Raw genomic sequence first — 12,428 nt, 5'->3', positions numbered from 1 at the left:
CCAAGGGATGTGCAGAATTTGATCTGTGGTTGTCAACAAGTAATTGGTTTGGTCTATGGACTAGTGACCAGTTATTGATGACGAAGTCAATGACTGAGTGACTTGCAGGGAGTTGAACAGCATGAGCGTGTGTTGGTTTGGGAAAAACTGTTAGATCTTTAAAAAGGCACAAGTTGCCAACTTTCCCTACAGTAAAACAAACATCTCAGGCCTCAAGATAGCAGGTTTATACCAATTTTATCGGTAGCTGTAAGCTGTGACTTTTAACTGATAAGTCAGAGACCCTAAGTGCAGACCAATCATTCTATGCTCTTGCAAGCAAGTGAAATCTCGAAAAAGAAGATTGAAGCAACATTCTCAGAAGTAAAGGCTTCATCTCAACAAACCCTGCAAACTACAACCCTTGAACTGCCTTCCCAATCTTTCCCCTCCACCCATTAGATCCATGTTTTCCTTCCTGTCTGATTTCTGTTTGTACTTGTATGTAGAAGGGGATTTCAAGTGGGTTTGTTTAACAAATAGTTTAAAAACTATGAAACAAACATATATTTGTAATTCGTAATAAATGGTAATTCTTGCTTCGTACAGAAACCTGGTCCATGTTTTATCGATATGGATCTAAAAGACAGGTAAATTGGGGAAATCTGCATATGCTTTTTAAAACAAATCAAACTCTTGTACCAACTCAAGAAATAACAGGTTTTTAATTCCGGCGCGCTATCTCAGTGAGATCTGACAACTTTTGAAGTGCTTTGGGGCATTGTTACAAAAAAAGTGAAGTTGCTGTGTAACTGTTGTAGAACAGAGAGACCTGGGGGTTCAGGTAGATAATTCTTTAAAGTTTGCAACACATGCATCACAGAGTGGTCAAGAAGGCATTTAGCAAGCTTGTCTTCATTGCTTGGACCTTTGAGTGTGGGAGTTGGGACGTCATGTTGAGGTTTTACAGGATGTTGGTGAGGCCTCCTCTGGATTACTGTGTCCAGTTCTGGTTGCCCTGTTATAGGGAAGGATATTATTAAGCTGGAGAAGGTTCAGAAAAGATTTACCAAGATGTTGCTGGGAATGGAGGGTTTGAATTATAAGGAGGGGCTGGATCAGCCGGCACTTCTTTAACTGGAGTGCAGGAGGTTGAGGGGTGACCTTTATAAAGGTTTATAAAATCTTGAGGGGTATACATAAGGTGAATGGCAGGTGTCTTTTCCTTACGGTGGGGGATTTCAAGACTAGGGGACATATTTTTAAGGTGAGGTGAGAAAGATTTAGAAAAGACATGAGGGGCAACTTTTTTATACAGAGTGTACTTCACAGGTGGAATGAATTTCCAGAAGAAGTAATGGTCACGGATACAATTACAATGTTTAAAAGACAATGGGATAAGTACATGAATAAGAAAGGTTTGGAAGGATGTGGGCCAAGTGCAAGCAGGTGGGACTAGTTTAGTTTGGCATTATGGTTGGCATGGACTGGTTGGACTGAAAGTTCTGTTTCCAGGCTGTATGACTCTTATGACTCTATAAGTTTCTACATTCTCTTAAATCACTCTAGTTGTCAGAATTTGGCAAGACTGGACAAAGCAAAGCATAGCCTGCTTGTACATGAGTGTCTTTTTGAAAAAGAGCCAAGATAAAACTGATGCAAGAACTGAGCATGTGCTTTGATTTAGGTGAGGGGGTGGTCAGTAATACCGTACATGTAGCAGGTTATAAATGCGGAAAAATTAAAAAATAGGAAGAAAAATATTTAAGCTTACTTGAAAGTATTTGCAAACTTCTCCACTTTCCAGATTGCTAGAACTGGATCTTGGCTAGATGTGATGGACAATTCTCATTCTACAATTCACTGAACAATATATATCCCACATTCATGTAATCCAGCATCAGCAAGGTACTGCCAGTGCTGGAGATCTGAAATAAAATCAAAAATTGTTGGAAAAACTCTGCAAGTCTGGTAGCATCTGTGGACTAAGAAACAATTGAATTTACTATGACTGCTCTTCAGAATTAATACAGAAGTACCATGTTGGATGTTGAATTGCACTGACAATTTGATCAATTAATTCCAGTGTTGATTGTGTCACTTCAATTTCAAATGGTATTGCATAATTTGATCTGTGAGAATAGAATTTTCAAGATGGAACTGGTTTTCAGCAACTCAGTTTAAATGTTCCTAATGTAATCAAAACATATGTAATTTATTCTTTATGTTACATTTGGTACATATTTTCCTGACCTCAAGTACAAAATAAGGGAACAAATTGTACTCCAAAGCTTCCAGTGTGTTCTGCAGTTAGTACTCTTCCAATGGTTCAGTTGATGAAGGCTGTAACTGAACTACACTGACAACATGGTCTCAGGGTTTGAGTCTTGGTCTGTTTCTCATCTTTGTTGGATGGACAGCATATAGGATATGGCAAAGTAGTTGTAAGATTAAGAAAATGGATGTGAAGCTTACTCCTGAAAGGGCTCAATAGGGTCAGCTCAGAAGATGTTTCCACTTCATGGGGAGTTCAAAATCAAACACCACAGCAGGGGCAAGCAATTCAAACCCCTCCAATCTATTCTGTCATTCAATGGGATCAAAGCTAATCTGTAACTTAACTCCATCCACTTGCCAAGAATCAATACCCTCACCTTTTGCAAAAATCTATCCTTCTCCAATTTAAAATTTATAATTGAGTGAATGTTAATTGCTTATTATAGGTGAGAATTTGATTCTTCTACCATCCTTTGTGTGGATATCTTTCCTAATTTTGAGGTTACCTCCTCTTGTTGTTAACTTCCCTACCAGCTGGTAGAAATGTCTCTACCCACCCTATCAATTCCTTTCAAAGTCTTAACCTCACTCAAATCACCCCTAGTGTCCTAGATTTCAGGGAGTACAAGTCTAATCTATGTGAATTTTCCTCATTAGCTAACTTGCGTTAGCATTTGGTGAATTTAAACTACACTCCTTCCAAGAACAATATATCCTTTTCTAACATGGCCTGCCCTGAACTGTACTTGTTACTCCAAATGTGCTGTGACAAAATTTCCTCTTTAATCTTTATCAAAGAGCTGGAATGAAAGTTTACAACTTTTTAAAATACCTGATCTCTATGTTTTAGTTTTTTGTGTACATGAGCTCCTCTTTCACTTCGGATCGCCACTGTCCTTGTTTTCTCCATTTAAAAATACTCATCTATCTTTTTTGCCTGGTCGCAAAATAGATGACCTCATGCGTTCCTGCTTGAAATCCCATAGTTACACCTACTCAATTACTCAATGTCTCCTTGACATATTATGTTCCTGTCTGCACTACCTGCTCTATCAGCAATCTTTGTGTCTCATTGCCAATCTTGGATAATTAGGTTATTAGATACAATTTAGTCTGTACAGGTCAAAAATCTGAGCAGGTATATTTCTTGGCATATGGTTATAATGTTGAACATGCTACTAAATGGAGTTGTTGAGGCTAAAAACATTTAGGGCGAATTAGATGAGCATTTGATGGAGAAGGTAACAGAAGGATATGGTGATAAGGTGATTTTTAAAATTTTCATCCATGCAATATGTGTATCATAGCAAGTCCCAGCATTTGTTACCCATCCCAAATTGGGGAGCCGTTGACCTAATCGTATTATTGCTAAACTGTTAATCCAGAGGCCCACATAATGTCCTGTGGACCCGTATTCTAATCCCGCCATGGCAGATGGTGGAATTTAAATTCAATTTAAAAAAATCTGGAATAACAACCTAATGATGACCATGAATCCATTATCGATTGTCTGAAAAACCCACCTGGTTCATTAAAGTCCTTTAGGGAAGGAAACTGCCATCCTTACCTGGTCTGGCCTGCATGTGACTTCAGACCCACAGCAATGTGGTTGACTCTTAACTGCCATCTAGGCAATTAGGGATGGGCAATAAATGCTGGCCGAGCCAGAGATACCCTCATCCGTGAAGGAATAAAGAAAATTGCCTTGAAAAATTGGTGGTGAGCTGCTGTCTTGAATCATTGCAATTCATCTTGTGTAGGTACACCCACAGTGCTGTCAGGAATGTAATTCCAGAATTCTGAATCAGTGACAGTGTAGCTATGGTGGTAATTCCACTTCAGGGGGTAGTGTGTGTCTTTAAAAGGAACTTGCAAGTGGTGATATTTCTGAGTCTGCTTGTGTCGTTTTTGAAGTGGTTACGATCACGGGTTTAGAAAGTACTCTCGTAGGAAGCAAAGTCAGTTGCTACACATTTTTGCCTCTGCATTAGTGGTGAAGGGAGTAAATGTTTAAAGTGTTGGACGCGGTGCCAATAATTGGGTTGTTTGGTTCTGGACAGTGTTGAGCTACTTGTGTGTTGTTTGATCTTCACTGATCCAGGCGCTCATCACACTGCTGATGTATCCCTTGTAGCTGGTGGACACTTCTAATTTTGGAGAGTCAGGAGGTGAGATACTTGCCACAGAATTGCGATCCTCTAACCGACTCTCGTAGCCACTGTATTTATATTGAAACTCCAATTCAGTTTCCAGTCAATGGTAACCTCCAGGATATTGACAAGGGAGGATTTTGTGGATGGCAATAACATTGAACATCAAGGAGCAATGGTTAAATTCTGTCATTGAAGATGCTCATTGCCTGGCATGCATGGTGTGTATGTTTCTGCCACTTATTAATGCAAACTTTGATTTTATTATTAATTTTTGTGGGATGTGGGCATTGCTGGCTGGCCAGCCATTATTGCCTGTCCCTAGTTGCTGTTGAGAAGGTGGTGGTGTGCTGACTTCTTGAAATGCTCCAGTCTACTTGCCTTTAGTGATCCTTTAGTGGTTGATTCACATGCCTTTAGGAAGGGAATTCCAGGATTTTGACCCAGCAAGAGTGAAGGAACAGTGATTTATTTCCAAGTCAGGGTGGTGAGTGGCTTGGAGGGGAATTTGAAGGTGGTGGTGCTCTCATATATCTGCTGCCCTTGTGCTTCTAGATGGAAGTGGTCATGGGTTTGGAAGGTGCTGTCTGAGCATCTTTGGTGAATTTCTGCAGTGCATCTAGTAATACACACTGCCGCTACTGAAAGACAATGGTGGAGGGAGTGAATGCTTTTGTGGATGTAGTGCCAATCAAGTGGGCTGCTCTGTCCTGGATGGTGTCAAGTTTTTTGAATGTTGTTGGGGCTGCACTCATCTAGGCAAGTGGGGAGTATTCTATCACACTCCTGACTTGTGCCTTGTAGATGGTTGACACTCTTTGAGGGAGGGGGGGGGAACAGGAGGTGAGTTACCTGCTGCAATATTCCTAGCCTCTGACCTGCTTTTGTAACCGCTGTGTTTATGTGGTGAGTCCAGTCAAATTTCTGGTCAATGCCAACCCCCAAGAATAGTGTTCAGGTATGGATGTGAACTGCATTAGTATCTAAGGAGTTGTGAATGATGCTGAAGATTCATGCAATCATCAGTAAACCTCTCCATTTGCACCTTATGAGTGAGTTGATGAAGCAGTCGAAGATGGCAGGGTTTAGGACACTGCCCTGAGCTGCAGTAGGTAGAGTGAAGGTTCACGTGAAGCAACAAACAGCAGCACTGACCTTTAGAGCCATATGGTCTGTTTCTGCTCTGTAACTGGCATGTGGCATGACAATTTCATAAATTACATTGTTTTCATGGCAGAAACTGATAACTTGGCAATAAATGGTCTGCTAGTCTTCAATGCTCTACACAGCTGCCTTTTACAGTAGTAATCCAATTCCAGATGTTTTCTCCCTCATGTACCTGTTTAGCTTATGTACCTAATTAATGCATCTACGGTATTCACCTTAAGTCATTTTACTGGGGGATGTTCCACATTCTAAACACACTCAATGCAAAGAGGTTTCTCCAGAATTCTTTTTCGGAGACCAACTCATCTTTAAGACCAGGTGTAGAGCTGGATGAACACAGCAAGTCAAGCAGCATCAGTGGAGCAGGAAAGCTTTCCTGCTCCTCTGATGCTGCTTGGCCTGCTGTGTTCATCCAGCTCTACACCTTGTTATCTCAGATTCTCCAGCATCTGCAGTTCCTACTATCTCATCTTTAAGACCCTTAGTTTTGTACCCCTTTCCACTCCTACATTGATTCTCCATACCCAGCCTGTTAACCCCCATCATCATTTTAAAAGTCAGCCTGCAGCCTTTCAAATCTTTCCTGATGGTAAATTCCTGGTAGCAGGAACCTGTAGGTTACACCACAGGAAACTGTGCTCGTGACAAATGGATGTGGACACTATATTCGTCTTGATCTTGAGTGTGCCCATACAAAACAGCTTGGCAACTCTCATTGTCTAGGCCAGTGCATTACATTAAGCCTCATTGTTATTTAGGAAGTATTTAATTATGCCCTTGCATAAGGCAGGCTATGGGCCAAGTGCTGGAACATGGGTTTCGAATAGAATTGTAGAATTCCTACGGTGTGGAAACAGGCCATTCGACCCATCAAGTCCACACCGACCCTCCAAAGAGCATTCCACGCCCCACCCCACCCTGTCCCTGTAACCTTTCTGCCATGAAAACAATGTAATTTATGAAATTGTCATGCCACATGCCAGTTACAGAGCAGAAACAGACAATCCGCCTAGCCTGCACATCCCTGGATAGTTAGGTGTAGAGCTGGATGAACACAGCAGGCCAAGCAGCACCAGAGGAGCAGGAAAGCTGACGTTTCGGGTCTGGACCCTTCTTCAGAAATGGGCTCTACACCTTGTTATTTCAGATTCTCCAGCATCGGCAGTTCCTACTATCCCTGGATAGTTAGTGGTTGTTTCTGACTGGCGCAGAGTAGATGGGCCAAAGGGCTTTCTTCCTGCGTTGCAGACCTCTGTGACTTTATTAAACACGGCGCATTTGAAGTTATCTTGAGCAAGATACCACCGTCCATGAAATCCCCAGCCAAACACGTCTGATGTTAATGGGGCATAGTCTCACTTTCAATATATTACCTTTTGTGAATCTCTTGCGGTGGAGAATTGTAATTTCATTCGGGTTTCTAACAGTAGAGCTGCGGTTTTGCGCCTCCTATTATCCGCATGTGAGTGTGGACACAGAGGAATGATTTAGCGGACACCCGATAGGGTTGCTCGGGCAGGGGAGAGCCATCGCTAGTCATTTTACAAAGCCAGTGAGACAGAGAGAGAGAGAGAAATCGTAAGCAGGAATGAACAACAGCACTCAGTATCAATTCTCAACACGGACTGCAGTTACAGAGTGACTGAGGGCTGAGGATGGAGCAGTATGTGAGAATGTTCGCTCTGCCAGTTTTACAGTGCACCGTTTCGCTTCTACTCCACATCATTTCCAATCCGGATTGCCAACCCGATTCGCACTCCGGGAATCTTTAGGACAAGTGCCCCGATTGAATTTCCTCGAACTCTCTCGAAGGATTAAAACTCAAATCGTCTATTCGCATTGGGTTGGCCCGTGGTTATTGTGCCTTTTATCAGTCGTGTTGGATCGCATCTGGCGGGGTTTTTTTAAAAAAAAACGAAGAGTTTCCCTTGAGAGGGAAATCCCTGCCAGATCACACGGAAACACAGTGGCGGCACTTATAAAGATCTCCCAGGTTGGTCAGTGATTTGTGCAATCCTTGTACAGTAGTATTTATTAAGATTTTTTTGTTTAAAAGCATATAGGCAATTTGGGTTTAAATCAGGCTCTAGAGAAATTAGAAAATAGAGTTGTTTGTAACTATCAATGTCAAGGGCTTTAAAAACAAAATTAAACTAATGCGGTAATACATTGCAATGACTCAGTGGCGTGTGGTTGTGGTTTATATATAAACCTGCATTGGTGATAGCCTTTCTAGGCCTGATTATTAACTTATAGCTTCCCGTCTCCTCCTTTTACATTTTGCCACTATCAGCTTAAATATCTTTGCATACATTTTATTTTGCATTATGCTTACCGGCCGGCCTGTATAACACAGCTTTCCTGACCCCTTGTACTTTACAGTGCAGCACCGCTCCCGTTTACAAAACAAATACTGGGAATTATGTTAGAACATGGATGTTATTTAATTGGCCCTAGAATTCTTATCCCAAGTGCTCCGGCCGAAGTTTTGGCACCAACCCCTCGTTAAAAGGCTTCCACTCCCAGTTCTAACCCTCCACCCAAATAAAATAACACAAGGGGGGATTGCACCAGACTTTTTCTGTGGTGTTCACGCTACAAAAGGTGAATCTCACTCTCACCTTAAAACAGCGCTGGGGGAAAAAAAATGACAGGTTGAGCCCTGGGGGCGATGATGTCGGACAGTTTCAATCTAAACACTGAAGAGTGGCAGTCAACATCAGCCCTCAGCAATTTGAGCCTCTGTGTATCTTACCTTGTTATTGTCAGCAGCGACCAAACATAGTGGCAGCAGGGCAAGGGGAGGGAGGAGAGAGAGAAAGCATGTTTCTTTTAACTTTTGGTGCATTTCAATAACCTTCCTTTCAATATTCAGCTTGCAAAGCTTTGTGTGTGTGAAGGGGGTGCTTATTGTAATCTATCTGTGCACATGAAGTTGATTATTTTTTTCCCCTCTTAAGAACCGTTTGCCTGGTGGGTGGGTAAATAACACAATGCCCCTTACATTGCATGCATACCTAGTTTGCTGCAGTAACCAGCCGCTGCACTCAGAGATACTGCCTGCAAGTCAAAGCGCCTTCCTCTCTCTCTGGAATTACACCAAACGTGGCAAGAGCTGGTCGACTCCGACTGAAACAGGTTCTGACTAGTCAAACCGCGCCTGTCAGCCAACCCGAGCATTGAGCCTTTTCTAAAAAAAACATGAAATTCCCCCCCATCCTGCCCCTCCCCATTCAAAGAAAAAGTAGAAACTTGGGACGCGAAAGGAAAAGCTTAATAATGATTCCGACCTAGGCATAAAGCAAATTCCTGCATAATTTTTAAAAAAATGTCTGTGCAATAAAACTGAGCTGGTTTAGTGGTGGTGCCTCTTTGTGTCACATTAGAGAATAAGGAAGCTTGTGTGTTTTATATTAAATCCCCCCACAACCGTCTCCCTACACTTGCTTATTGGTCTTCAGTGATTTTTGTGTGTGTGAGTGTGAATAGGAAGTAAACAGGGACTCAGCGTCATTAAAAAGGAGCAGAAAAAAAAGGGGAAAGAATGGATTTGACCGCCCGCCGCCTCCTGCTTCTTTCACACGGGAGGGGAGCGCTCCGCTCCGGGTAGAGAGAGACACCTCATTCACTCACTCCCTCAGACAGACGGAGAGAGAGGGGATACAGAAAGAGAGAGCTAGAGGCAGCGACAACTCCCCAGCACTGCCTTGCCCGGCGACTCGGTAAGTACACAGCCAAGACTGCAGAGAAATGTTTTGCTACAGCCATCTCTGCCCATTGTGGCTCCATGCTGCATCAAAGCCGTCTGGCTCCACCGCTCATCTTAAACTGTTAGTTCCCCGTCTCTTCACCGCAGCTTTTTTTTTGTTGGGGGGGGGGGGGGGGGGTAAGTCTGTAGAAGGGCGGTGGGGAACGGAGAGAAGAAGCATCTGGTTTAGATGGAGGTTGAGTTTCAGTATCTGCCTCCTTGCTTATGGCGGTTATAGCAATGTGAATGGAGCCCGCAGTGAGCTTTACCCACTGTCTCCAGTAGCTTTTCCAGCCACATTTTAACCAAATCAAACGGGGACTACAGACTGACTTAAACGGCGAATTGCGTCATATTTTGCTGATTTGAGGGGAAAAAAAGTGTCAGCCGGTTTAATGCAGTTGAGTTTTGATGAGGTTTCGCTTTTTTTTAAACTTGACTTCCGTCGAGATGTGTTTTTTTTGGAGGAAATTTTTTGGGGGTGAAATTTCAGGCTTAGGGCAGAGTGACCTATTCCCCAGAACATTGTGTACTTGAAGCGGTTTTTTTTTGTGTCTATCGCTTAACCAAACCTACCGGCTAGCGTTAATTTGCAACTTTGAAGAAAATGTGCATTAATCCGAAGTGTTATCGCAAAAGGAAACAATTTACCAGACCCATGCAAAACTTAGGGTGGCAAATTGTGTGTTCTCAAGGGGTTTATAGTTTAGAAGTTGCTACAATATAGTCCTGACCAATTTATTTTCCTCGGATTTTTTTTCGAAAGTTGAGACAATGTGTTGCCTTCATTATGTGAAACTTAACCAACATCTTCAAGTATTCCTATGGGTTTAATGATGTACAATAGCCATAGACTAATTCTGTTACTTAGTAGCGTGTGTGGATGGCTGGTTATGGGGATCAGAATTCTCAATTTTCCAAGATTCTTTTAAGGGAAGGAAGGGGAGAAAGTTGATCAGGAAGTCATTTGGCCTCATTGAACTTTGCCCAAGTACTTCTCTTCACACCACCTAGTATCCAATCCTGCACAGAACAGTAGACTTCGCAAGTACTGCAGGCCGCCATTCGTCAGAATGTTGATACTTTGGACGAGGTATTTGACTTGTAAGTTTCCCAGTTTCAAATAATTACTTTTTGAAATAAATCTGTGATGGTCTCCATCACTGCATCCCTTAGAAAGTCTCATTTATATTCTAATAGATGAGCCCTATGCAAATTATTTATAAAGGTTGATCATTGACGCTTTTTTAAGCTTCTCATAAAGCCAATGATCCTGTATGCTATTTAACAACCTTCTCAATTATCCTGCCGCAGCAGAGATTTGTGCCATTTAATATTCTGGACGTACTGAATGTAGGTCCTTCAATTTCCACCTGTCAACTGTAGAGTTGTAAGTTTGTTTCATCTTGTATATCATGCCATTTTTGTTTGGGTTGGCTGTTCTTTTGAGCTTCTCTGTTAGCTATTTTTTTCTAAGAATTGTGTCGCCCATATTGTGGCACGAAATGAAAATAATTTCCATCCATCAACTGTGCTATTCTGACTAGGCACCATAATCTTTTACTTAAAACAAATCAAAATAGGAATCACCAGGCACACAATAGATTTGTTAGCCTCTGGGATTAACAGACAAGCCTACATGTTAGACTTGAACCCTGCTTTAGTATGATGAGGCAAGGGATTAACAGGCTCATTTAGAATCTAAAGGGAAAGCAGATGAGCAGAAAATAACAGAAAGTTATCATCTGAATGATTTGAGAGATGATGTAACATGTCATCTGTTATGCAGTGGGAAGAAGCAGTAAAGGAACAAAGAATATGTAAAGAAGGTGAGACACAGAGGTTTATTTCCCCCAGGAGAAAGCAAAAATGTTGAAAAGTGCAAGACTAAGGAAGCCTGCATATCAGGATTGGAACTATAAAAGGGATTGTCAATAAAGTGCATTTTCATTTTCCAACTCTAAAATGGCGAGAACAGGTTCCTGCTGTTTGCTCTCTCTGCTCACATCCACCAGCACTCTTCATGAGGAGCTTTTCTCTCACTCCCTTTCTCTCCCCGTTGCCAATAAACCCTGTCTTCCAGATCAACCTAAAATCATCAACTTTCGCTTGTCAAAAAAAAGGAGAACCTTATTCAGATCGATAGGTGCTAATGGTAAAATTTTAATTGGGTCTGTTTAAAATATTATTCTTGATCTTGCCATGACATTGAAAGTGATGGAACTACATGCCGTTCCTTTGCAAGTTTAGTTCCCTTCATTCAATAAATGGGTTGATCCCCCTGCAAATATACAAAAGTTTAATTTTGTTGATAGTTAGTTTCTATATACCAACTGTTTTCTGACTTCTAAGTAACAATATGAAAAGAATTTTGAAAAGCAGTCATTACCTAGTATACAATAACTGGTAATACTGACAGCCCAAGTGCTTTTTTTATAGATGACATCCAAACGAAAAAGGATCAATATGCAATCCACTTATGGTATAATGTGCTGCACTGTTATGTAACTTGTGTTGTTAAAACTTCCTTTAAACCTCAAACAACTAAAGTAATACTTGCCTCTTTTATTTTCTGTTTCTAAAGTAACACTTTATTACCCTTAAGTGTATCATTTAGTTTTCACAGTTTCCTTTTACAAAGGGCATCATATTTCAAACAATGCCAGCATCCTGTGCATTCTTGAGGTAGAACTTCATTAGTTGTGAACGCATCTGGTTAATCCTTCTAGCCCTGAATTCTGTACTCCACAAATATGTTTCAAGACCACTATTTGATTATGACAGACTAAGTGAAATTGTATGCAGTTGCAATTATTTTTATACTATTTCTTTATGCTTTCCACAATCTACTGAAATTAGCCAAAAAGAACAAATTAAACCCTGTGTTTCTTATAGAACAGAATTGATGAAAAGCAGGAGGTACAGATTGTATAGTACGGTTTAGGTAAGAGGCATTGGATACTTGTGATACTAATGAGATGTGGATGCTGAAATAGAGTGACGAGAAAGGACAAGATCAGGAACCAGAGATAGTAGGAACTGCAGATGCTGGAGAATCCGAGACAACAAGGTGCAGGGCTGGATGAACACAGCAGGCCAAGCAGCAT

At 41.4% G+C, this 12,428-nt stretch overlaps 1 protein-coding gene and 1 long non-coding RNA gene across 12 annotated transcripts in view; one reads left to right on the top strand and one right to left on the bottom strand.

Moving 5' to 3' along the window:
* The window catches only part of LOC125484197, a 33,280-nt gene extending 24,609 nt beyond the window's left edge, over positions 1-8,671 (bottom strand). The window contains exons 1-2 of the long non-coding RNA XR_007263038.1: positions 8,591-8,671; positions 1,754-1,907 (exon numbers count right to left, since the gene is read on the bottom strand). This is a non-coding gene — a long non-coding RNA (uncharacterized LOC125484197). The remainder of the gene's footprint in view (positions 1-1,753; positions 1,908-8,590) is intronic.
* Positions 1-12,428, top strand: part of LOC109929888 (volume-regulated anion channel subunit LRRC8D-like) — a 148,953-nt gene that overhangs the window by 58,893 nt on the left and 77,632 nt on the right. For 8 of the 11 annotated variants that reach the window (XM_048601918.1, XM_048601919.1, XM_048601920.1 and 5 more), the window contains exon 1: positions 8,971-9,295. The exons of 1 other annotated variant lie outside the window; for it this stretch is intronic. The gene's annotated coding sequence lies outside the window, so the exon portion shown is untranslated. Of the gene's footprint in view, positions 1-7,039; positions 7,567-8,970; positions 9,296-9,321; positions 9,404-12,428 lie in introns of those variants that run through there. 2 more of the 11 variants (XM_048601921.1, XM_048601922.1) reach the window with 2 other exon arrangements.

Source organism: Rhincodon typus, chromosome 10 (genome assembly GCF_021869965.1).
Source record: "Rhincodon typus isolate 14 chromosome 10, sRhiTyp1.1, whole genome shotgun sequence".
Taxonomy (NCBI): domain Eukaryota; kingdom Metazoa; phylum Chordata; class Chondrichthyes; order Orectolobiformes; family Rhincodontidae; genus Rhincodon; species Rhincodon typus.
Note: the sequence above shows the minus strand (reverse complement) of the source record. Positions and strands in the feature narration are given on the sequence as shown.